A 27,339-nucleotide genomic window follows, 5' to 3' on the forward strand; every position below is an offset into this window, starting at 1 on the left:
GGTGCATTCCATCATAACCAGTCGCCTTACCCGTTTTAACATCACTAAAAGCAGCTTCTAGTTCTTCAATTGTGAAGCTCCCAGAGTACTCGGTTTCTTGAGGTGTTGTTCGCTGTATGTTTCTGTATTTCCGTTTTACTTTTCGTGTGTGCTGTTTGTCTCGTGGTGCTCTAGATAGTGATACAATTCGACTTGCTATCTGATCTGGTAGCACTGTACGGGCTACTTTGATTGGTGGTTTACTTCCCCCCAACTTCTTTAGTAAGCTCCAAGCTTCCTGCTTGACTTCTTAAAATCCATTTCAGCAGTTACCTCAATCCATCACTAATTAATTGTAAAAAGATAAACGCTGGCTTTACTTACGTGAATGATTATAAGTCTATCGCAATCGACATGCACCACGAATGCACATGAAGGGCCGTGACTTTACGGCCAGTAGTGTTGTGAGTTTGCAGTAAAATTAAATATGGCATGTACAAGCTATGCCTCGCAGTCGTCTCACTCGCGCAACGCAACAAACGTATCCGGTTGCGCACTTCACAGTGCTTCTCATTGTCGGCTGCATATCGCCGAGATGGTCTGCGGGCTTTTCAAAATAAATCCAACATAATGGTTTTTTTCAAAGAGGAATACAGACGAAAATCTAACGGTAGTTGAACCACTGAACTGAGATGTTCCTGTTGTAATTGGATATGATACGAAACACGCTTGTTGGAATGCACTTTTGGAGGTTTTTCGTGAAATTAATATGAAAGAAAAATTTAACTTTTAACATCTCCGCGGGCCAAAAATTAGCACCCCGCGGGCAGTGATGCAGCCCGCGGGCCGCGGTTTGGCCACCCCTGCTCTAAACGTGGCGCTGTAGGCATGTGACGAAAAAAAAAAAGATATAGAGTAGGAAAAGAAAGGAGGACTTCGAAAACAACGTAGATAATGAAGATATGTGAAAAAATAGTGTTACTCCCTAAAGAATGAAGAAAAAATGAGAATTTGCTTCAACATTTCACAGGTGTAAGTGACCATACGTGTTAATTTTTGACCAAAAATTATGAGGTTGATTAAAGTAAGTGTTCAGGTTTTATTTAAGTTCAGCTGGATGTTTTGTTGTCTGTAGAGGATAGAGTAGCTTGTTTTAAGGACGGAAGCAGCTAATTCCTCAAGTAGCTTTGATACTTTGAGACAAGGGCGATATCGATTCAGGGATTAAATGTATAACTGAGAATTTGGAAATAACTTTTTGTGACTGGTCGGGTGTACGGTTGCGCACTTCACAGTGCTTCTCATTGTCGGCTGCATATCGCCGAGATGGTCTGCGGGCTTTTCAAAATAAATACAACATAATGGTTTTTTTCAAAGAGGAATACAGACGAAAATCTAACGGTAGTTGAACCACTGAACTGAGATATTCCTGTTGTAATTGGATATGATACGATTGTTAAGAATAATGAATACGGCACATCACATTCACGTATTCAGTATTGGTGAACGTAATGGCACAGAGAGGAAAAGGAGTACTACCAAACTAAGAGGAAAGTGTTCTGAGAACTTCAAGCGAGCCTTGTCTTTCCTACGCACCGTCAAGTGTTTACTGAGCCAGTATATGTCTTTTTTTTATTATTGCAATATATGCTTTAACATGCGCTCCAAGGATTTAAGAAATCGTATCCACACATTTACTTACACTGAGAAAAGGCTGCTGTTAACTCAAAATTTATTCTGGAATCAGTTTCGGTGTGACTCTTCGTCTGGCAGAATTTAGCGGCCTGTTGGGTATTTTGGAGATCGAGGGTACTGCAGACAGTAGGTATAAGTTGGTAGGAGCATACTGACTGCTGCAGTAGCTCTTAATGGTACACAGTGATGTTAAACAGTGTACACATAGCCTTCTAGCTGTTTGCCTTGGAAAGTTGCATGTTGGTACAAGGCGTCCAGTAGAGCACAGATGTAGTAACAATCGAACTGCTAAATGCAAGGTTGTTACGGAAGCGCGAGATGTCGTCAGTCAAGAGCAGCATTACCTCTGTTGTGCGTCCGGTGAAGCGTTATATTCCAACACGTCAACGTCGAGATGACACGCGACAAACTAATGTTTGCAGACAGTCCTATAAGCAACTCACAACATAATGATGGGCGAAGAAATTTCTCCTGTTAGCCTGCAGTAGTTCCCTGTTGTAATGAGAATGCTCCATAGCAAGCTTCGCAGATTATTAGGCTGCTTTCACAAGAGGAGCGGTGACAGTTCCCACGACAAACACGACCATGTCACACTCAAGCGATGTCCCCTTCCACAATTCCGTGCTACTGACAACAGAAGTCTTGTGACTGTGTATGAAGTGGACGGTCACGAAATGGTTGTTGTCTGGAGTTTAAGACAACACAAAAGAAGAGACGGGAAAGAAGGCGTTGGATACATCCTACCAACAAGGCGGTATGCGACTAAAGCTGAGGAATGTTGCACACGGATGAGCTACCAGACGCTCCACTCTCGCTGAGAACGGACCACGTGCCATTCAGTGTAGAGACAGCGCTACGGAATGTACGAAGCAGTGCATAGCACAACAGCTACCAGTATGTCTCCTCTTTAGCCCTTAACTACTCAACTGAATGCCCTTACGGGAATACTCTAGTGGGGTTTTGGAGTACCCCAACAGGCAAAATGAAACTTTAATTTAGAAAAATTATTTCCAATTGCACTTTCATAATCGAATAACAATTTTACCCTTTATGGATACGATTACAAACCATTTTGACATACTGAAAATCTGTGATCGGGGAAAAAATGTTTTGTTCAGTTTTCGAACGCTAGTTTTCTCGACTGAATTTCTGGCTCAGAAGATGTTCAGGCAAGAGGAGTAAAACCAAGTTTTACGGAAAAGAGGTCGGACATCTCGACGTTGTATATGGGTTTTTACTAAATCCATTCCGAGCTTATTCTGGTATTTTTAAATCATCAATTTGATCAATTTTTTCCTGCACTGAGGCAAAACAGCGTCACTGATACCCACTGTGTTTAAAATGTCATAAGTACAGAGACTGACCATCTGCGTCTTTGCTGTGATACCGAATAGTCGGTCCAGTGCATCCACTCCTGCTTCTGTGACATGGTAGTCAATGATCATTTCAAGTTTGTTCTTTTGAGTACTAGGTTTCTGATTGTTTGACACAGACGAACGCAATAACACAGCTAGATCATTCAGAAGAATATAAGAACAAATTATCTTTCTTTAGTTATGCCAAAATAATGCAGAATCTATTCAGCACTTTCTGTTTGAATTCCTCTGCGATCTGCGATTTATTTACCTTCAGAGTAGCCAAGACAGTCAGGGCTTTGGCTTCCATTTGATCACAGAATTCGAGTGACATGAAACAATTACGTACTGTCATATTCCTAATTCTGCCCTCAGTTAATGTTATTAATTTCAAAACATCGTGTGTTAGAATTGGTAATGTTCTTTCATTTGTCCCTTTGCCTTTGCAGACAAATGCATTGCATAAATAGAAAGGTCGCGCATCACGAAGGCTTATAATTTTGAAGCCATATTTTGCTGGCTTGTTAGGCGTACACATGCGGAAGTTGCACCAACCGCAATAGGGTAATAATATTTCATCAACTGCAACGTTTACTCCTGGGGCATAATACATTTGTCAGTTGTCTAGAATGAATTTCCACAAATCTATAATTTATGCAAGTCCGTCCTAGCATCCCTTGTAGCAGCACAACCGAAACGCAAACAAGAAGAAATGAATAAAAATCTACGAACGCTCATAGTGGCTCGAAACACATCACGACCAGTAGCAAAAAAATCCAGCATTTTCGTGATTAGATTTCATTATTCCAGATAAATAAAGCAGGAGTAGAAATTCGCTCAGTTCTATTATAGCTAGCAGTTTTACCAATGCTGGTTGAGGTGCTCTCTATTTGTGTGACATGTCATGTATCTGACGTTTGTACTCGTTACTATAATCTTCAGTATTGAGTAATTACCAAGCAGATAATATGTCAGTCGATTCAAGTGTTTTTACTTCATGTCTAGTCCACGGAAGGCGACTAACTATATTGTGACCACGGGTACGAGTTTTAGGAGGAGCTTATTTTGACGACATGTAGCTGTGCTTTTTCCAAAAAAAGTATTTGGCAGTCGAAGGCACATTACACCCTTCTTCATCTGATTCTTCATAACTACTTTCTGACTAACTTCAGATGGGGAACCCTGATCGCCGGCCGGTGTGGCCGAGCAGTTCTAGGCGCTTCAGTCTGGAACCGCGCGGCCGCTACGGTCGCAGGTTCGAATCCTGCCTCGGGGATGGATGTGTGTGATGTCCTTAGGTTAGTTAGGTTTAAGTAGTTCTAGGGGACTGATGACCTTAGATGTTAAGTCCCATAGTGCTCAGAGCCATTTGAGCCATTTTGAACCATGAACACTTAGTATAAATTCGTCCACGTCTGCTGTGCTCTCCCCATCAGATTGCAAAACGCAAAATCATTAACTAACCTTTCCCACTCGTCATCTGTTACTGACTTTGATGATACTATGCTGTTAAACACTGCACACATACATACATACATACATACATACAATAATAACCTTAAATACTGTGAGTCTCATTGATATTTTACTCTCTTCCTGGAATTCGAAGACTTCAACCGCTTGAAATACTAAGCGGCAGTATGAAAAATAACTTACTAAATACTTTGGTGGGGTATTCAGAGACGTCTTTCTCTTTATCTAAAAAAATATTACAGGAAACACCGCCTGTAACACTCCACGTTAAACGGCATATCTTCGCTGAGGAATTCCGGGAACACAAGCGCCATTTTTGTTCGGTTCACATACTATGTATTTAATATGAGGTGACAAAAGTTGTGGGATTCCTCCTAATATTACGTCGGACCTCCTTTTTCCCGGCGTAGTGCGCCAGTTCGACGTGGCATGGACTCAACAAGTTGTTGGAAATCCCTTGCAGGCGTATTGAGCCATGCTGCCTCTATAGACGTCCGTAACTACGAAAGTATTGCCGGTGCAGGATTTTGTGCACGAACTGACCTTTCGATTACGTCCCTTTAATGTTGGATAGGATTTAAGTCGGGCGATCAGCGTAGCCAAATCGTACGCTCGAATTGTCCAGGAAGTCCGCCAAACCAATCGCGAAAAACTGTGGTCATCCATAAAATTTCCATCGTTGTTTGGGAACAGGGAGTCCTTGAATGTCTGTAGATGGTCTCAGTTGGTTCAGCCGGAACAGATGAGCCAGTCCATTGCACGTAAACAAAGTCCACATCATTATGGATCACCACCAGATAGCAAAGTACCTCGATGACCACTTGGGTCAATGATTTCATGGCATGTGCACCACACTCGAAACTTACCATCAGCTCTTACCAACAGAAGTCGGGACTCATCGGACCAGGCCACGGTTTTCCACTGTCTAAGGTTCAACCAATATGGTCACGTGCTCAGGAGAGTCGCTGCAGGCTATGTCGTGCTGTTAGCAAAGGCACTCGCGTCGGTCGTCTGCTCTCATAGTCGATTAACGCCAAATTTCTCCGCAATGTCCTGACGGATGCGTTAGTCGTACGTCCCACATTGATTTGTGTAGTTATTTCACGCACTGTTGCTTGTTTGTTAGCACTGAGAACACTACCAAAACGCCTCTGCACTCGGTCGTTTAGTGGATGCCGTTGGCCACTGCGTGGTGAGAAGTAATGCCTTGAATGCGCTATTCTCGGCACTCCCTGGACACTGTGGGCCTCGGAATACTGAACTCCCTAATGATTTCCGAAACAGAATGTCTCATGCATCTAGCTCGAACTAACATTTCGCGTCCAAAGTCTGTTAATTCCCGTCGTGCGGTCATAATGGTGTCGGAAACCTTTCCAAGTGAATCACCGGAGTACAATTGACAGCTCCTTTTATACCTTGTGTACGTGATTCTACTGCCATCTGTATATGTGCATATCGCTAGCGGATGACTTTTGTCACGTCAACATATATCGCCTAAAGTTGACTAGGACCCCACAAGACAAGTTAAGGATTAAATTCCCACACACGAGTGAGCCCTGCGCGGCTCCAGTTCATGCCGTTTGTTGTTAGTCATCTTCTCTTTAAGGTACTGCCACCTCGTTTTCTTATTCGATTTACTGACGTCGATAAGTTCCTGTCTTACCTGGCCGTGAGTGGCAGCAGCAGCGCTTATCGATAAGAGCGCTGTTGCATTATCTCTGGAGCGACCGCTAGTATTTTCGGGTCGTCATGTGTCTGGGGTTTGGTCGGGACGGAGCGCAAGTAAGGCACGGACAGCCAGTACTTGCCGACCGCTGGCCACACCCATGCGCTGTCCGACGGAAGGGGACTTGAGAAGGGACGACCGTTGGCTGGTAGTTCGGTCGGTCGTCTCATCGGGCGACGTGTATTTGGTCTTTTGACCGATTCTGGGCCTCGTCAGTTGGTCATCTTGCCGGACGTGGGTCGGTCCCTTCCTTGTGCAGAAATGTCGGGTGGTCAGTGGGCCGGTGCTACCTCTGCGTGGTTGTGTCCGAGCCAGTGTCTCTGGGACGACATCCGTCCGAAGGGAGTCGGAGACGGACCGCCAGTGAGGTGCGGACAGTCAGTACTCGCTGACCGCTGCCGACACACATGAACTGTCCGGCGGAAGGAAACTGGAGCGGGAACCGCCGTTGGTTGGTCGTTCGGTCGGTCGTCTCATCGGGCGACGTGTGTTTGGTCTTTTGACTGTATCTGGGCCTCGTCAGTTGGTCATCTTGCCGGACGTGGGTCGGTTCCTTTCTTTTGCAGAGATGTCGGGTGGCCAATGGACAAGTGTTCCTTCTGCATGGGTAGGTCCGAGACAGTGTGCCCGGGTCGCCGTGTCTCCGAGTTCTGAACGGACATCGAGTTGAGTCGTGTTGTAGCTCCAGTGAGCTCCGAACAGCCAAGACTCTCCCGACCATTGCCGACACCCATAACTTCAGTGGGGACGACCTTGCTTGGTCGTTCAGTCGGTCGTCTCATCGGTCGACGTGTATTTGGTCGCCGACCTCTTGTGGAAACTCTGTGTGTGTGTGTGTGTGTGTGTGTGTGTGTGTGTGTGTGTTTGTGTGTGTGTGTGTGTGTGTGACATTGTCATTTCCCCTTTTGTTGTTCCATGCTGATTGGTTTTAGGATTGTCGGAGTTCTTGGTGCAAGTGTTTCAAAAATGGTTCAAATGGCTCTGAGCACTATGGGACTTAACATCTGAGGTCATCAGTCCCCTAGAACTTAGAACTACTTATATCTAACTATCCTAAGGACATCATACACATCCATGCCCGAGGCAGGATTCGAACCTGCGGCCGTAGCGGTCGCGCGGTGCCAGACTGAAGCGCCTAGAGCCTCTCGGCCACCGGCAGCCGGCGTAGCTTCTGTGATTTCCGCTGAGCAGACGAATGCTGTCTGCGTACTGGAGTAGCCACTCGGTCGCTTGCGACAGAGAAGCGAGTGTGTATTTCCTCGCCGTGTTGATGCTGTCCGGCACGGCGTGGAGCTCCACAGCCTTGGTGTTTCTTCATATTTTTCAGTGGTTATTGTGCCTTGGCTGTACTATGACGCCAATTGTCAAGACGTACCGCTGCTGATATCTTCGTCCTCGCTGATATTTTCGGTTGTAGTGACGTTGGTCGGGTGGAAGCGAATTCATTAGGTTGTTGCTTGGTTCGTCAGCCGTCCCTAGGTCGTACTGCCACCCGATTATTTAGTGTTACGCTCGGCTCCCTGTCCCCACCTAAACTGTTGTTAGAGTTTCCTCCCCAGGCCGACCCTTGGAACACTTCTGAGCACCACTGTTCTGTTGACTGTGATTGTGATTTTCTTTTGTCGCAAGTACTGTGCCAGGCCTCTAGCCGTGTATTAATTTTGTCTGTTCTGTGTTTAGTAAATGGCATTCAGCTGAGCCCCATGTGAAGTATTTTAAGATTAGGCCTTCAGCCGTGTTTTATTTAAAATTCTTGTTTGCTCTGTATTTACGCCTAAAGCTGCGTTTGTTTTAAAATCTGTGGCTTTCAGCCGTAATGTTTAAATTCCTGTCTGTAAGATTTCTCATTAATTGTCTTGAATTTTTAAAATTGCCTTCAGCCGTACTGTGTAAATGCTTATCTTAAGGCTTGTCTTTAATTATTTTGAATAATTGTCTGGGCCTTCAGTCGTCAAGATATTTCAAGTTCACTTAAGATGGTTTTCTGTTGTACTGTGTAAATGTTTGTCTTTAAAGGTTGCCTTTTATTATGTTGAAAAATTATTGGGCTTTGAGACGAGGAATTAATTTAATTTTTCCTCAATATGGCTTTTAGTCGAGATTTGTAAATGATTGCCTTTTAAAGAATTTTCTTGCTGATCTGAAATATTATTGGGGCCTTTAGCAGAGAAGTTATTTTAATTTTACTTAAGTAAGGCCTTCAGCCGTTTCTCTAAATCGTGGTGTTTCAAAAGCAATCATTCAAACTCATTCTGGAGAAGTTACTTGGGCCCTCGGCCGTGAATTGAAGTTTGCTGTTGTAGAGAGAAAACTGTGCATTTGTTTGAGCAATAAAGTTGTTGTGTTCTTGTATAACTAACAGTAATTGTCGTTGGCCCCTTTCCATAACCTGTCCACTCTGTCCTGCGAAACCAGAGTTCAACGAGGGTACACGTCGACAGTAATTGTGACAAAGTTCCAGTGCATATTCGAATATGGATGTTTTTCGATTCATTATTTTCATTTTAATTGCTTATCATGTAGAAGACTGCTCAGAGTATATCTCCTATTTGAAATTATCACAAATAAAGGCACATGTCAACAGGAATCGTAATCAGTTTGTATTATTAAAGTAAGACTACAGTGTTTATACCAATAAAGCTCAGAAACGAGACCGGGTACGATCAAGGGAGCTATATAGTGTTGTAGCCCTCTATCCTCATTCATGAAAAAGTTTCCTGTTTTCCTGAAAGGCGTGCTTTTGAAGATATAACAGCCGTACGTTTCGCCCTCTAGAAATTTCTAGAAAATTCCAGAACGTTCGAGAGTATTCGAGAACATTTCAGAAAATTTCTGAGTATTCTAGAGCATTACAGTGCATTGCAGAATGTTCCTGAATGCTCCTCAATGATCCAGGATGTTCTGGAATGTTCGGGAATAGTCTCGAACATTGTGGATGATTCCACAATATTAGGGAACATCCCGCAACATCCCAGATCATTGTGAATGTTGTGGAATATTCTGGAACATTGTGGACCGTTCAAATCCTTTTTGGTACGTTCTGAAATTTGCCACTGGTGGGGTACCCATTGTCATGGTTATATAAAGCAAGACCTGTCGTGGGTTCGAACGTTAGTGAGGAAAGGAGGAATCGAAAAAGTAGTGCAGAGAGTGAATAAAAACAAACAGTGAAGTGTGAGTAGTGAAAGAGATACAGTGACTGAATACAAGTAGAAAATAAAGTGTGAAAAGTGTGTAAAGTGTACTTAGTATATTTGTTGATAAGAAGTTGATTTGATTTATATTGTAGGAAACGCCCAAACGTAAAAGAGGAGAAGAGCTTGGTAGTTCTGAAACAAACGGCAGAAAAAAAAGAACAGCGAATAAACGAAACAGACGAAGAGCGCGAAGCACGTTTAAGTTCCCAACGAACTAGAATGGCCATCGTGAGCAGCAGAGAAACCGAAGAACAATGAAATGAATGGATTGAAGAGTCAAGAATTGCGACACAATCTTATAATAAAAGAATGCTAACTCAAAGCAGCCCTGAAAATATCACCCTACGATAAGCGTGGAGGATGAGAAGTAAACAGTACAACCTAGCAAATGAAGCATTCCATTACGACCCGTCGAAAGAATATAACAAACACGTTTTAATCGGAAAAAATAGATAAAATAGATCAATTTTGCAATGCGAAAAAATTCAGTAGAGGAACACCAGGATTCTATGTCATGAATGGAACAATTCTTTTAGTACTACTAGAAATACCTCCAAAGGTTTTCTTACGTTACATGACGGAGAAACTCCAGAATCAAAGCACTTAATTCGAAATATAAAAGCGTTCAACACCTGCCTTTGCTTTCGGTGTGACTTCGATTAAAACTAACAGAGATGAAATCCATTATATTTTTTACATCGAACGACAAAGGTATCGCAACATGCGATCATTACTACCGCCATCCAACAAGACCATAAATTCTGCAAGTATGTTTCATCAGAATTGAATAAACAGAAACTGATCAACGATGCAGAAATATCAGTGGATTGTGACGAGAAGTAGGGCGAGATGTACAGAGGAACTTACAATTATAGAATCAACAGATTCGCATATTCAAGACGGCAGTAGACCGAATGATTTCTGACGACTATAAAGTTATAATTCGAGCCGACAAAAGACCAAACGAAAAAAACGGACGTCGATTCAATGCACCTCAGACAGACGAAACAGCCATCGTAATTGTGGACAGTGAAAACGTAAGCGGTGACGTAAGTTACTACAAAGAAAGGAAGGACTACAACGCATTGAAGAGACAAACCGTTCATTTGATATTCTCCAATATCCATTAATATTTCTGCACGGAGAGGACGGATATCATTTTAATATGAAACGAATCCAACCTGAAACAAGCGTAAAAACAAACAAAAAAGTTACTTCCAAAGAGATCTATGCTTACTGCTGAATAATCAGAGACAATGAAACGTATAATCCCAATTCTGAACACTCGCCCTTTATTCCAACAATTCCTGGTAGATTGTATGGAATAATAGAAGCGGAAATGATGCTTGAGATAAGACTGTGCCAGAAAAAACTATATAATACATCCACGTTCGAGAGGCAATCGTAAATGACGGAAACAATGACGACACTGGAACTAGGGTAATCTTACCCTCATCATATCTACGAAGCCCAAGTCATGTGCAGGAATACGGTCAAGATGCCATGACCTACATAAGAAAATATAGGCGACCCGCCATCTTCATTACATTCACGTGCAAATCGTCACCGAGCGGGGTGGCGCAGTGGTTAGACACTGGACTCGCATTCGGGAGGACGACGGTTCAATCCCGCGTCCGGCCTTCCGTGATTTCCCTAAATCGCTCCAGGCAAATGCTGGGATGGTTCCTCTGAAAGGGCACGGCCGACTTCCATCCCAATCCTTCCCTAATCCGATGAGACCGATGACCACGCTGTCTGGTCTCCTTCCCCAAACCAACCAACCAACCAACCAAATCGTCAAGGCCAGATATCAAAAAACAACTAAGACAAGAACATGCATTAACACTACACAATAGCACGAGTTTTCCGACAAAAAAAAAGAGATTTGCTGAAGTCAAATAAAAAAGCACCATATTTTTGCAACCGTTAGACGCTGGATGTACAGAATCGAACGGCAAAAACGAGCGCTGCCTCATTCACTACACGACAGAATTCATCCGACGGATATCGGCAGTATCATCCAACATGGATTTTCCAATCGACAACGAGATCCAGAACTGTACGACATAGTAGTGGAAAACATTATTAACGGATTATGTGGGCGATTAAACCCCAATTCGCCATGTATGAGTGATAGAAAATGTAGAAAAAAATACCCGAAACCATACTTGTACGACACACAAACCAGAGTTGATGGCTATCTCAAATACAGTAGGCGATCATCCAAAAACAGTGGTTTCACAGCAAGAATACGAATACGAGGCAGCGACGAACTGGAAACAGATAATCAATGGCTACTATATAACACACTACTTCCCAAAGAAATCCATCAAAAATGTCTATAAGTCAGCGGACAAAGGCAGTGACATGGCAGTATTTCAAATATCCAAAGACAGTGAACAACAAAATAGAAAGAACGAGATCCCCATGTGCCAAATGGGAAGATATACCAACAGCAGCAAAGCAGCGCGGTGGATTTTCGGTTTTCCCATACACTAACGTGAACCTAGTGTGCAACATGTGGCAGTGGACAGAGAGTTTACTTCACAAAAGACACCGGCCAGAAAAATTTCGAGCGAACCACCTCAGAATAGAACATTAACAGCTTTTTACCAACTGTGTCAAACGGATCCATTTGCGAAAACGCTACTATATGTCGACATCTCTATCTATTATACGTGGAACATAACAAGAAAAATCTTCCAACTACAAAATCAAGGAACTCCAGTAGCAGATAATCCAGGAATCATGAAAACTGACTCACTTGGCCGAGTATATACCGTAAATCCGAACAACGTACATCGGAACAACGCCAAATATTTCTGTCTCCGGATGTTGCTACACGAAATACGGGCACCAAGTTTCACAGGTCTCTAGACTGTTGACGATTACATATGCCAGACGTACCAAGAAGCATGACAACGCTTAGGACTGCTGGAAAACGACAACCACTGGAATTAACACTACAAGAAGACTCACTCACGTCCTAAGCTGAATCAACGAGATTTATTCGCCATGATTCTAACAACATGTAACCCACCAAATCCAAAACAGCTACGGGGCTCCTTGAAAGAGAGCATAAGTGATGATATACTGTAACAAATCCGACTAATTCATCCTGAACTGACCATCGAATTCCACGACGACATCTTGAATGAAACACTCATTCGTCTAGAAGATAAATGTTTAGCACCACGACGACATCTTCAATGAAACATTCATTCGCCTACAAGATAAATGTTTAGAAATAAACAATCAAATCTTAGTACAACTTGGGATGCAAACACGACGAAAAGATGCCATCAGTGTGCTAATCTTCGAAATTACAGAGCATAAAAGCTGCAACATCAATGAACTACACTACTTACAAACCACTCTTAAATGATAATCGAAAAGAAATTTACAACGTTATCACGGACCAGATCGACAACAGCACTGACGGAATTATTTACTTGATCCCAGCAGGCAGCACTGGGAAACGTTTGTAAGAAATGTATTGGTAGCGGAAATACATGGTAAACAGCACATCGCACCTACACTGGCATCATCTGGCACTGCAGCCACACTTATGGAAGGAGGACGAACTGCCCATTCCACCCTACAGCTACCGTTGAATATGTTCTTCAAACCAATCGCGAACAGTTGTGGCCCAGTGACAAGGCCCACCGTCGTCCATGAAAATCCCATCGTTGTTTGGGAACATGAAGTCCACGAGTAGTTGCACATAGTCTCCAAGTAGTCCAACATAAACATTTCCAGTCAATGATCGTTTCAGTTGGACCATGTAAACACAGCCCGTACCACCAACTTGCAGTGCCATGTTAACAACTTGGGTCCATGGCTTCGTGGGGTCTCCGGCCCACACTCACACCTTTCAATCAGTTCTTCCCAACTGAAATCAGGACTCAACTGACCAGGCCATAGTTTTCCAGTTGCCAAGGGTCCAACCGATACGGTCATGAGTCCAGAAGAGGCGCTGCAGTCGATGTAGTGCTATTAGCAAAAGCACTCGAGTCGCTACTCTGCTACCACAGGACACTAAGGCGAAATTTCACCGCACTGTCGTAACGGATACGTCCGTCGTACGCGCCACATTGATTTCAGCGGTTATTTTACACAATGTTGATTGTCCGTTAGCACTGACAGCTTCACGCAAACGCCGCTGCTCTCGGTCGTTAAGTGAAAGCCGTCGGTCACAGCGTTGTCCGTGGTGAGAGTCAATGCCTGAAATTCGGTATTCTCGACACGCTCTTGACACTGTTGATGTCGGAATATTGATTCCATAACCACTTCCGAAATGGAATGACCCATGCGTCTAGCTCCAACTACCATTCCGGGTTCAGAGTATGTTTATTCCCGTCGTGCGGCCATAATCACATCGGACAGCTTTTCACATGAATCACCTGAGTACAAATGAAAACTCCGCCAATGCACTACCCCTTTTATACTTCGTGCACACGATGCCATCGCCATCGATATATTTGGAAATCGCTACCCCATGACTTTGTCACCTCATTGTAAACGAGAGCTGTTGGTGACAGAGAATTTGAATTTCACGGAGAGCAAGGATGCACAGGAATGTTATTCGAGTAGGTTCAAGATGGTTCAAATGCCTCTGAGCACTATGGGACTTAACATCTGAGGTCATCTGTCCCATAGAACTTAGAACTACTTAAACCTAACTAACCTGAGGACATCACACACATTCATGACCGAGGCAGGATTCGAACCTGCGACCATAGCGGTTGCTCGGTTCCAGACTGAAGCGCCAAGAACCGCTCGGCCACAGCGGCCGGCATTCCAGTCGGAAGCAGCAGGGATGAAAAAGAAGGGTGGAGGGTGGAATGGGAGGGAAATTTAGGTGATTTTGTTGGTGAAGCCGCGATTTGAGAACAGTGTGAGAAATTTTATTCTATTTTTCCCCTCTTTCCTTGATTTGAAATTTCATTCCGAACGTGGTACTCGTTTAGAAAAACAGTAATTTGTCTAGATGATTTGATTAATGAGCTACGGTTTCTTTTTCGCTATTACTTTGTGTACATAGTTTTATTTTAGGCCAAAAGACGTTCATTCTTATTATTAGGATACTATTACGAGTTGATGTTTCCTCGTAGGAATGATCTCGTGCACATCCTGCAAATCTCTTTGGGCTTGCCGCATTTTTTTACAAACTTTCAGGCTTCATTGAATTCCCAGCCCAGTACTTAACTTGCTTGCACTATGTATCAACCACACTACGTACCATCGAACTATTCAATCAGCTACATCAGTCCTACATTTTGCTATTATGTCATGTGTACTTGGATATGCCAAGGAAATTTTTTAATTTTTCCGGGGAAACTCGCGCATGTTGTAATTTACAACGATGGTGTGTCGAAAGCGTATGTGCGAAAGCAACGTGATGGATACATTCGTGACCGCTGAAAGCTGCTGATGAGCTTTCAGTTGTGGGACAGCGTCTTTGCTTTCTCTGCTTTCCCGGATATTTGCTGCGAAATTCCAAGAACTTTGTTTTATATTACGATGGTCTCAGAAGAAAGTGGGTTATAGCGTGCTGCGTGGAAGGAAAGATAAATTATGCACATTTATGAAAGTTTTGTGGCAGAGAACATTCTCTCGGTACTTTCTGACAACGGTCTATGGACTGCTATATTTGTTGTTGACACCTCCACGAGGCCACTGAGCCACACGAATGTTACTGGACTAAAGAAATAAAAATCGCTTCCGAGGGAAATTCGATTTGTTGGACTTGGGTAGTAAATACATCCAAGTCAGTTAATCCTCGTCTTTTCCCTTCCTGTGTTTAACATTTCTCTCCTAATAGCTGTTGTAGTTGACATATCACGAATGCAAGAAGTCGGTGACCTCAGTCACCGATAACTGTTTTACGTCTGCGATAGCTGTTCCATCATGTATCATAATTGCCTTAATGTTGCTCCTGACACAATGGCAGCGTTCCGACACTTTTACAGTTGCTCTGAGCAAATCCGGTCTGACAGTCGGGTCTTGCTGGAAGTGTGTGGGGAATCATTTCACGTAAACTATGCGTGTGCACTCGCACGTCTGAATGCGTCGTACGCCACCTACTTCAGTGCGTTAAGAAGCGATTATCGAAGCCAACTTTCCAGTGTTATCACCTCTACCGTTGAGACGCTGTGGGAGACACAAAATTTAGTCATGATGATGGCACATTGTGTAGTGTTTCTTGCCACTCACCGGTAACTGAAATCAGCTCCCAGAGTTATACATCTCTCTGGCCTTGAGATCTTTAACTTGTTGTGAGATGCAATGCTTTTATGTAAATGTAAGATTATTTGAAAGTGTGACAGAGAGTTTCATCGTTAGCTCACCATTTCACGCGTAATATTGACCAATGAAACTGCAGAAAATTGTGTTACTATTAAATTTAGAGGTACTTGATTCAGATTTCATTTTCACCTATAATTGTAACTAAAGCACTCTGACATGTTTTGCAGCCTCTTCCTGCATTTAATAAGTGGTTTACGTGTTTGAAGAGGAATGTGGAGCGCGCACGTTGCTATGCTACAAATAGTGTGCCTCTTTTCTATGATTGTGATGCCCCATTTATCACTTTGTTGCTCTTTAGTAGTGTTCGCTTGATTTCCGCATTGACGACTAAGGCCTCAAACGTCGTGGCCAGCTTTAGATTTCAGTAGAAAGTAAAAACAAATCAACAACCACTGTCCGAACAGGCTATGAAGGCTCAACGGTACCGACCGGCTGCCGTGTCATCCTCAGCCGTTATGTGTCACTGGACGTGGATAGAGGGGGGGGGGGGGGGGCATGTGGTCAGCACACTGCTCTCCCGGCCGTTGTCAGTTTTTTCGTGAGCGGTGTCGTTACTTCTTAGTCAAGCAGTACCTCAATTGGCTGAGTGCACCCCGCTTGCTAACAGCTCTACGCAGACCCGGACAATGACCCATTCAAATGTTAGCGAAGCCTGACAGCGCTTAATTTCGGTGATCTGATGAGAATCGGTGTTACCACTGCGACAAGGCCGTTGCCTTTCACTAAAAAGTAGGTAAGAAATAAAAAGAGATTTACAAGTAGCTAACGGAAGTGGATGTAAGGGCCCTGCTCATATCAAGTCTCTTTTGCCATTACGCAATAATGGTCAATAGAGTTGCTATATGCTCCTTAAATTCCTGGCAAGTATCCGTCATAGGACAGCACTCCGTCTAACGGCGATGAAGGGACTGTGTATCTGATTCGTTGCATTATACAGGGTGATACCGTTATGATGTTACAAACTTTCAGGGATGATGAAGAAGGGTAAATGCCTCAGTTCGAGGTAAGGGACCCTGGTCCGGAAACGACCGAATCGAAAGCTATAAGCGTAAATCGTTCTGATACATCTTACGGTGGGAGACATGTGCTGGTACTGTTGGTGATAAAACTGTAAGATAGGCAACTTTCAGAGGTGGTAGTGTTGAACAAAATAAGAAAAAGATATCTAGTAATCTGGGCTCTAAAAAGAATACCTCAGCTATGAGTACCTGTTCATCTTCGATACTGTGAACACACATCTCTTCTATTGAAGACGTTCCCATAGCTCTTTAAGTATGCGTTCTAGAGTTCATATTTACTGGACTTCTCTTTCTTGTTTCCGTCCATATTACCTCCTCCAAAAACATGGAAACCAAAAAGCTTGCAACAGAAGAGATGCGTTTCACAGTATCGACGCTTTTAAGGTATTCATTTTAGAGCGCATATTCACTGAATTTTTTCATGTTTGGGCTTCTACTACCGCCTCTGAAAGTTGCCTACCCTAGAATCTTAGCAAAAGCAGTACCAGTGTATGCACTCCACTGTAAGAGGAATCAGAACGATTTCCTCGAACAGTCCACGCGTGTACTGTCGGTCCATAGTGTCCGAAAATCACGAAATGGACTACCAACATACCAGGGTCTTCGCACAGACATCTAAATACTGGGGCAGCGTCGTTAGAGAGGCGATCGAAATTTGTACCAGGGACGGACTCATCAACCGAGATTGTGGCTACCACCTCAGCAAGTGATGGGAACCAGCATTGAGTCTAATTAAAAAGACGGTCAGCAGAGGAAACGAACGGGTGACTAGGGTGGACAAGGGAATTACACCGACGCCACCACAGACTCCGACACCGGCGTCTCAGAGACCGCTGACGCGCGGGCGCGGACCGCGGAGAGAACGCCTCACGAGGGGAGGGGATTTAAGACGGCCGCTCGCCCTCAGGAGCTCAGTTCGTCAGCGCACCTGACGATGGCGACATGTCTGATCACCGAAATATAGTGCCCGTTGGACATTATGAATCGGCAGTACACTCGTGGACTGTTCGAGCAAGAAATACGCCGGAAGAAATTGAAGAATCAGAACGATTTTCAACTTTCGACTTGGGCCCTTGCCTCAAACTGATACATTTACCCTTCTCTTCCATCCCTTAAAATTTACAATAACAGCACGAAATCACCCTCTGTACTTATTTTAGCGTTTGTTGAATTCGAAGATCATGTGCCAGCCTTACAAACTTGTTTATAATAACTGCGTTTTTGTGCTTTAATCGTCCAATTTTCTTTGGCTACAGGTTGCCGTAGGTTCCTTACAGCACCATAGAGCCATCCCTTGCCAAGCAGACGTGTTCCTCTTGCACTTCCCACTGTCCGCACTTATGTTCCACGTGTTCAGGAACGCCGTGCATATATTCTGCACATCGAAGTCTTCTCACTTTCATTTTCTCAATAGCGTTATGTTTCCGCTATGTTGGCTACAGTTCTTGATCTTTCCTTCTCTTCGGACACCAGGATCTCGCACAGGACCAAAATCCTTCCTCCTCATTGTAAGTGGGCGGCACCTTTGTGGAATTAGGAAACGACCTGTCGAGCATGGCGATCTCATACAATATTAAATAGCATTAAGAACCGGCTTAAAGTTTTCATCATATGATTATTCTTGTACGTCGTATAGATGAAGAAGAAATTGAAAATACACTCCTGGAAATGGAAAAAAGAACACATTGACACCGGTGTGTCAGACCCACCATACTTGCTCCGGACACTGCGAGAGGGCTGTACAAGCAATGATCACACGCACGGCACAGCGGACACACCAGGAACCGCGGTGTTGGCCGTCGAATGGCGCTAGCTGCGCAGCATTTGTGCACCGCCGCCGTCAGTGTCAGCCAGTTTGCCGTGGCATACGGAGCTCCATCGCAGTCTTTAACACTGGTAGCATGCCGCGACAGCGTGGACGTGAACCGTATGTGCAGTTGACGGACTTTGAGCGAGGGCGTATAGTGGGCATGCGGGAGGCTGGGTGGACGTACCGCCGAATTGCTCAACACGTGGCGCGTGAGGTCTCCACAGTACATCGATGTTGTCGCCAGTGGTCGGCGGAAGGTGCACGTGCCCGTCGACCTGGGACCGGACCCCAGCGACGCACGGATGCACGCCAAGACCGTAGGATCCTACGCAGTGCCGTAGGGGACCGCACCGCCACTTCCCAGCAAATTAGGGACACTGTTGCTCCTGGGGTATCGGCGAGGACCATTCGCAACCGTCTCCATGAAGCTGGGCTACGGTCCCGCACACCGTTAGGCCGTCTTCCGCTCACGCCCCAACATCGTGCAGCCCGCCTCCAGTGGTGTCGCGACAGGCGTGAATGGAGGGACGAATGGAGACGTGTCGTCTTTAGCGATGAGAGTCGCTTCTGCCTTGGTGCCAATGATGGTCGTATGCGTGTTTGGCGCCGTGCAGGTGAGCGCCACAATCAGGACTGCATACGACCGAGGCACACAGGGCCAACACCCGGCATCATGGTGTGGGGAGCGATCTCCTACACTGGCCGTACACCACTGGTGATCGTCGAGGGGACACTGAATAGTGCACGGTACATCCAAACCGTCATCGAACCCATCGTTCTACCATTCCTAGACCGGCAAGGGAACTTGCTGTTCCAACAGGACAATGCACGTCCGCATGTATCCCGTGCCACCCAACGTGCTCTAGAAGGTGTAAGTCAACTACCCTGGCCAGCAAGATCTCCGGATCTGTCCCCCATTGAGCATGTTTGGGACTGGATGAAGCGTCGTCTCACGCGGTCTGCACGTCCAGCACGAACGCTGGTCCAACTGAGGCGCCAGGTGGAAATGGCATGGCAAGCCGTTCCACAGGACTACATCCAGCATCTCTACGATCGTCTCCATGGGAGAATAGCAGCCTGCATTGCTGCGAAAGGTGGATATACACTGTACTAGTGCCGACATTGTGCATGCTCTGTTGCCTGTGTCTATGTGCCTGTGGTTCTGTCAGTGTGATCATGTGATGTATCTGACCCCAGGAATGTGTCAATAAAGTTTCCCCTTCCTGGGAAAATTAATTCACGGTGTTCTTATTTCAATTTCCAGAAGTGTATATCTCCAAAACCTGAGTACAACTGAAGTGGGAACGGGTATCCATGTATGGCATGATGAACGACTTTACCCATCTGGCTGGTAACAAAGACTGCCATAATTATTTTTAAGGAGAAAGTAAAGGCATTACAAGTAAGGAACGTCTACTGAAAAACCACAATGCAGTACAGCCAACTACTCCTAATACGGATAATCCGTGTAAGCTTGTAAATCTCCCTCCTGTTTGAATAAAATGGAAATTTTTGCCAGCACTTTGTGACTGTCAAGTTTTATTGACGATGTGATTGCTCATCTGGCAGCTGCCACATTAGGAGCCAAAACAAGAAAATTTGTAATTTTACTCAATTTTAACGCTAATGGATGTACTTAATCAAAGCAGTAAACTATATACGACAAGTTAAAAAATGGATGGCAACTTTTGCGTGTTGTTAGATACTGACCAGAACATGAGTGGGCTTAGGAAACAAAAAAGACAGGTCAGTGTGGGATGAGTTGTTTCAATCAAACGCAGTTCGAAAGAGTTTACCTCACTTTTATTATGTCGCTGAGCATCATGCAAAATTCAGTTTTAAGAGATAATAATAATGACTGTAATACAGGAAGGAAAAAAATGGTCACACCTCTAACCTGTGATCTTGCAGTGTTACTTAAATTCAATCCGGACCGCGCTGCTACTACGGTCGCAGGTTCGAATCCTGCCTCGGGCATTGATGTGTCTGATGTCCTTAGGTTACTTAGGTTTAAGTATTTCTAAGTGTAGGGGACTTATGAACTCAGATGACCTAGAGAAAAGCATTTCATTATTATACGTTAACTAGTTTTTGCTTTCATTCCGTCAGTATATACGAGTATAATAGTCACGCAACATGTACCAGGCACATACCGATGAGATGCGATGAGCTGGTCTCTGGTGACTGTTGCTCGGTATATCTTCGAATATACGCTGATATGACTACCGATCTAATATCCGGTAGGTCGACCTTTTCCACAGATAACAGCGGCTACGCGTCGTGGCTTGAAAGCAATGAAGCCTTGGTAGGTTGCTGGAGCGAGCGGGTGTCATATCTGCAAATGCAAGTCACATAATTCCCGTAAATTCTGGGAAGGGGGGCAGTGAGCTCTGTTCAACGAGTTCAGTCACATCCTAGATGTGTTTGATCGGATTCAGATCTGGCAAGCTGCGGGGCAGCACATCAATTGGAGCTCAGACCTGTGTTCCTCTAACCACTCCATCAGACTCCTGGACTTTGACATGGCGCATTTACCGTCGGGAAACACGATCGTCATGAAGGTGTGTAAGTGGTTTGCAACTAGTGTACGATACTCCTTAGCCATCATGGCGCCTTGCACCAGCTCCATGAAACTTAGGAAGTGGGGATGAGGGGTACACTTAGGATGGAAGGTCAAGGCCCCTATTATGTCACTCCTTAAACAATTGTCAAATTCATTGTTTATTCGAAACAGGTAAGAGACAATCAACGTGGGCATCTTTTATAAAATATTACAGATATCTTGCTTCTCAAGCCTGAAAGCAGATAATAATTACCAACAGACTTAAAGAGATGACCCACAGGGATTTCAAATAAATTACAGTCTGAAGCTGATTTAAAGAAATGGCACAAACTTTTTTCTTTTAAAAAAATAATTTACAATATGAAGCTGGATTACGAAAAGGATCAGTTCGTTTAGAGCCCCCAAAAACCCAACCAGCACAACACGTGACTAGAATTACAATTAATACTCAATAAATTTAAAACATTTTTAAAAAAATACATTACATGAAATAGGTTACGTTTATGAAACGGGCAGCGACGCCAGGCTCCACTGGGCAAAAGGTGACTTAATTTAAAATGCCGGAAGCAGCAGACCAGCCGTCCAAAACAACACCTAAACGCCAGGACCCAACCGGGAGTCAGTTCCCATTAGACGGCACGTCACAGCTTCTGTGCACCGAAGCGGGACGTGGCGCCGCACCCACGCACCCCAACTCACAGACACTGGAACACAAGCAGACCGCAGAAGACACGGCAAACACCAACCAAACGTCAAACAATATACGTTAAAAATCGATAAAATACACAACCAATTACTGTTGAGTAAGTGCACGTATATAAGGAAGTACATATAAATGACTAGCTTTACCAAAGACAAGTTCTACTAATAACAGAATATCTGGTTGCAAACACTTTTTTTTACAGAAATGTACCAAGGACGTCGCTTGATGGCAATAACCCTAAATCATACGCACGCCTTCGTGTTAATCTGCCTTTTAATAGTCATCCAACCACCGGATTTTAAATCAAATACTAACTGATGGTTTGTATACAGTCACACAGACTCTGCCGGCTGCTCCCACTTCGACAACACGTATATTCGAACCAACCAACCAACAAATACACTCGCTGTAACGCAAATGGTTTGACGAAATGAAGGCACCAAAACTAGTTACACGTACGATGGAGGGCGTTGTTAGAGATGGTCTCGAGGGATGGGTCTTTCCGAGAAAACAGGCCCCAAAGCAGTGCGACCAGCAGCACCCGAAGCTGACATCAGGCAGGTCCACCACATACTCGCAACCGTCTTGCAAGGTAGACCGGCCGCGCCACCGCTGGCAGAGCCCCGTGTTTGCTCCTTCGTCCCCCTCAAACACGTCCTAGCGCCTCGTAGCGAGTCCGAAGACCAAATCCCCTACCGCCAATACCCGCCGGCAGGTCACAACAGGGGCAAAGATAGTAGTACAGCCGGGTAATCGATAGCCGTGCCAAAGAGCTGGTGTGCCAGAAAAGGCGCACCACGACGCACTCCATTGGACACTTGGACGCCCACGTGAATGTTCCCCAGAACGTAATGGAGCCACTGCGAACTTGTCTCCTTCCTGTAGTACAGGTATCAAGGAGTTCTTCCTCTGGAAGAGGACGAACTCGCGCCTTCCCATCTACATGATGAAAAAGTTATCGGGATTTATCAGACCATGAAACGCTCTGCCACTGCGCCAACGTCTAATGCCTATGGTCAAGGTCCCATTTCTGTCGTAGTGGATCATCGGCTGCTGAGGTCTGTCAGGGACTTTTGGTGCACTGTGTTTTCAGACACACTTGTACTGTGCCCAGCGTTAAGGTCTGATGTTAGTTCCGCCACAGTTCATCGCCTGTCCTGTTTCACCAGTCCGACATCTCTAACGAGGGGAGGCCACCCAATCTCACGACGTATGGATGTGGTTTAAAAAATGGTTCAAATGGCTCTAAGCACTATGGGACTTAACATCTGAGGTTATCAGTCCTCTAGACTTAGAACTACTTAAATCTAACTAACCCAAGGGAATCACACACATCCATGCCGAAGGCTAGATTCGAACCTGCGACCGCAGCAGCAGCACGATTCCGGACTGAAGCGTCTAGAACCGTTCGGCCACAGCGGCCGGCTGGACGTGATTTCGCCTTGGTTTTGCCACGTGCAGAAGACACTCACCGCAGCTATCCACGAACACGCGACAAGTTGTGCAGTTTCCGAAATGCTCGTGCCGAGCATCTGAGCCATCATAATCTGCCCTCGGTCGAATTCAGATAGGTACACGTGCCTGAGAAGCAGTCATTCCCCGCCAGTTGACGCTGGGCGGATTTTTATCGATAATATGTCGGTGATCATAATGTTGTTGCTGATCAGCATATGTTTACTTTAAAGTGGGTACTGTCGATTCGATCCCTGTAGGGCAATATTCTCTGCAATATATCAGTTTTTACGTTTATTTACGTATTCCTCTATGGCAGTAATGTTATTCAAAGCATTGATGAATTATAACGTTGCTTCGTTCCTGCTCGCTTCGACAGCGGTTTCGTATTACAATGACATATGCACGTTTGCAGAGACCCACTAACGCAGGCGGTGTAAACTTGCGGGTATAAGAGTGTGAAACTGAAAATGGCGAACAGCCGAAATCAGCCAATAGTGGTATAAATGGCAGTGATTACATAAGAGCCAAGATGCAAATGGAATGTTGTTCAATAAATTTGTAGCTGTGGTAAAATTTTTCACATTAGCGCACGTGTGCCATTTTGTTGACGAATCTGTGTGACCTGTTTAACACGTAAACATTAGCTGATGGTTCTCTGTTTTGACTGTTTCAGTGCAGTCGCTTGCTCAGGCGTTCCACTGCAGTCAGCGAGGCGAGCACATTTCCGGCTGATGTACTTGCATCTTCATAGAAACAGAGATGCCTCGTTGGCTACGACTGTAGGAGATTAACTTGTCACTAATCATTTCGTGGGAAAGCAAACTACGCCAATCCAGACTGCCGTGTCATTAGGTCAAGACGACTAGCCGTCATTGACTTCGAATCTCCTCATATTTGTTGATCTGGGATCCCACGAATAAACATCGCAATCTTGTCTAATGGCATATAAATTCTCCTCTTCAATCGTAATTGATTAATGACGCCGTCATTGACGTAAGGAACTGCTAACTGACCAAGTGTCATAAACTTTTTATAAATCATATATAAAAAATCTTAAAACAACTTTGAACTTTTTGCTAGAGAGCTGAAATGTTTCTTGTGTTTCTTGTATTCTTGGTACGTCTTACTCTAGTGTCTTGCTCTAGCATTTTTACATCTACTGGAATTAAGAATCAAAATAATCAGAGGAATAATGCTGTACTCTGAATGACATATAATTAACAATTAAAGTCCTGCATGTTAGGGTGGGAGTTTTATTGATAAGAAGGAGGACGTAAATGTGACCATATTACATATAGTGTTCTTCTGTATTTCAGAATTAGCAATTTTTTAAAAATATTTTGGGAAAATAGCTTTTTCCACATTTGTACGAAAACTCTGTCATGCTGCACTGAATTTATGCCTGCCACATCACATAATAATTAATGTTTAAATAACTGTTTAGTAAGAATTGTTTTACAATGGTACTGACTGGCGTATTTTCCTTGTTAAAATATGTAGACCCTCTCTGGATACATCGAAATTTTCCACTATTTTTTCACTCTCTCGAGCTTTGGGAAGCACTCATCAAGGAGAGTCATCTGACTATGTTTTAAACTCTTCTCCAGCAATCTTTATTGTTTTAGGTTAGCATCTTTTTTGTGTCATTCTGCTGATTGTTTGATAAGGTCCATCACTACTTTCTATCTGCTGCTATCCTCTTCATCTCAGAGTAGTACTTACACATAAAAGCCTCGATCATTTGTGGCATATATTCCAGTCTCTTACTTCACTCGCAGTTTTTTCGTCCACAGCTGTTTCTCATAGCTGATGTCTTTACCCATGTCCTATCATCCTGTTCCTTTTTCGAGTCAGTGTTCTGACACATGTTTGCTAACTTATTTATACTTAGTATATTAAATGGTTCAAATGGCTCTGAGCACTATGGGGCTTAACTTCTGAGGTCATCAGTCCCCTAGAACTTATAACTACTTAAACCTAACTAACCTAAGGACATCACACACACCCATGCCCGAGGCAGGATTCGAACCTACGACCGTAGCGATCGCGCGGTTTCAGACTGTAGCGCCTAGAACCGCTCGGCCACCCCGGCCGACTTAGTATGTTACTCCACATACATTGTCAAAAATTCCTTCCTCAAATTGCAGCCTATGTTTGATAGCGTTATACTTCTGTTACCGAAGAGTGGCCCTCTCGCTTGAGCTGTTCTGCTTCTTGCTTTGTTGGTGATGTGTAATTTTGCTTGCAAGTTAGAAGCATTTCTTCGCTTAGTATATTTCGTGGTTCTCGATTTTGGTGTTAAGATTATAGATGATTTCACTTTTATTATGCTCATTATTTTCGTCGTTCTTCAGTGAACTTTCAGTCCGTATTGTGCTCAATAGACAATTCATTCTATTCAGCTCGTTCTGTAATTCTTCCTTACCCTCAATAAGGATAGAACTCTCAGGGAATCTTATCTTTGATACAATTTTGCCTTTCTTTTCTTTCCGTCAAAACTTCTTCTAGGTACAGGTTTAACAATAGGGGAGAAGCTCTGTATCCCTGCCTGACGCCCCTATTGTTATTGTTCCCTCTTGGAATCTTGCATCTTATAAAGCAATAAATTAAGAATTTTATTTTTGTGTTTCCTTGTGGAAACCCGTAACTCTGAATATGATTTAACGAAAAGCGAAGCTCAGTTCACGACTTAGAGTTTAAAATAATATTTTAACCATAACAGTCTCGCAAAATACAGTATTAGGAATAATTCTGGCCACCGTATTCTCAGGAACTTACGCCACCGTCATTGTAATTTGACTTTCGATATGTGGTACTACTAACATGTTTTCTTCTTCTTCTTCTTGCTATGGCAGTACAACCCTGCGCGGGTCTTAGCCTTTTCAACCGTTTCCTCCGTCCTGTTCTCTCCAGTGCAGTTCTACACAATCTTTTGACCCTGCATGAGAGACTTTATATGTTCTTCCACATCGTTGATCCACAACTTTGGCCGCGTTGACATGTAGTCTTCTTCCAGTTGGCCTCCAGTTGAAAACACTTTTAGTTGTTCTTGAAGAAAATGTCAAAGATAGGCTATTCTTCTACTTTTTATTAGTCTTACAGTGTCAGCTTGTTGCATAAGGCGGTCCAACTCAGCGTTCCTTCTAAATCTCCGGTAACTGCCTCATGGTTCTTGCGTAAAACCATGCGTTGCAATGTTCTGAGCTGCTGTTCATCAGTACTCGTTAATGTCCATGTTTGACATCCGTAGTTTACAACTGGTCTCATCATGTATGTACATATTAGCATTTTCACCTGCCTGTTTAACTGGAGACCAATGATTTCTTAAATGTGTAGAAGGATCTATTACCGTTTAGGATGAGAAGTTTTATTTCAGTTGACATGGAACGTGTGCTGTTAATATTAGATCCGACATAGTCAAAGTTCTGCATATGTTCAAAATTGAAGCCTGCGGCTGATAATTTATCCAACTTATTATTTTCGCTCCTGGTGAAATTCGTGTACTCAGTCTTCATTTCTTTGATATCAAGGCCTCTATGTCGTGCATCTTCTTTCAACTCACATGTAGTTCTCTGTCTTGAAACTGATCTTGCACTAATAATTGCTACGTCATCAGCATATGCACGTTATCTGCACTTTGTGGCTATGTAGATATTTGAAGCTTCTGAATGGTTGGTGCAAGAGTCAGGCTGAAAAGAACTGTGGAGAAGGCTTCCCGTCGTCTGATTCTTTTACCTAATACTAAACCATTTACTTAGTTCTTTATACACCCGCACTGTAGCCTTGGAACCAGCCAATGTCGCTTGCGTGAATAAGACATAGATGGTATATGAAGAAGAAAAGAATCATCCAGCATTTCTACCCTTCAAGATTAGCAAAGGCGTGTTTGACGTCTACATAGAAGTTGTGAAACTCACTATTACACTCATAGGCCGTTTAATGTACTTGCCTCAGAACAAGTATCTGATCTGTTATTGGTCTCTTAAGCCACAAGCTAATACTAGCATGTGGTCTGCTACGTACAACGTTTCAGACGTAAGTTGTGGACAGTGACC

This window comes from Schistocerca piceifrons, chromosome 5 (assembly GCF_021461385.2).
Source record: "Schistocerca piceifrons isolate TAMUIC-IGC-003096 chromosome 5, iqSchPice1.1, whole genome shotgun sequence".
Classification (NCBI taxonomy): Eukaryota; Metazoa; Arthropoda; class Insecta; order Orthoptera; family Acrididae; genus Schistocerca; species Schistocerca piceifrons.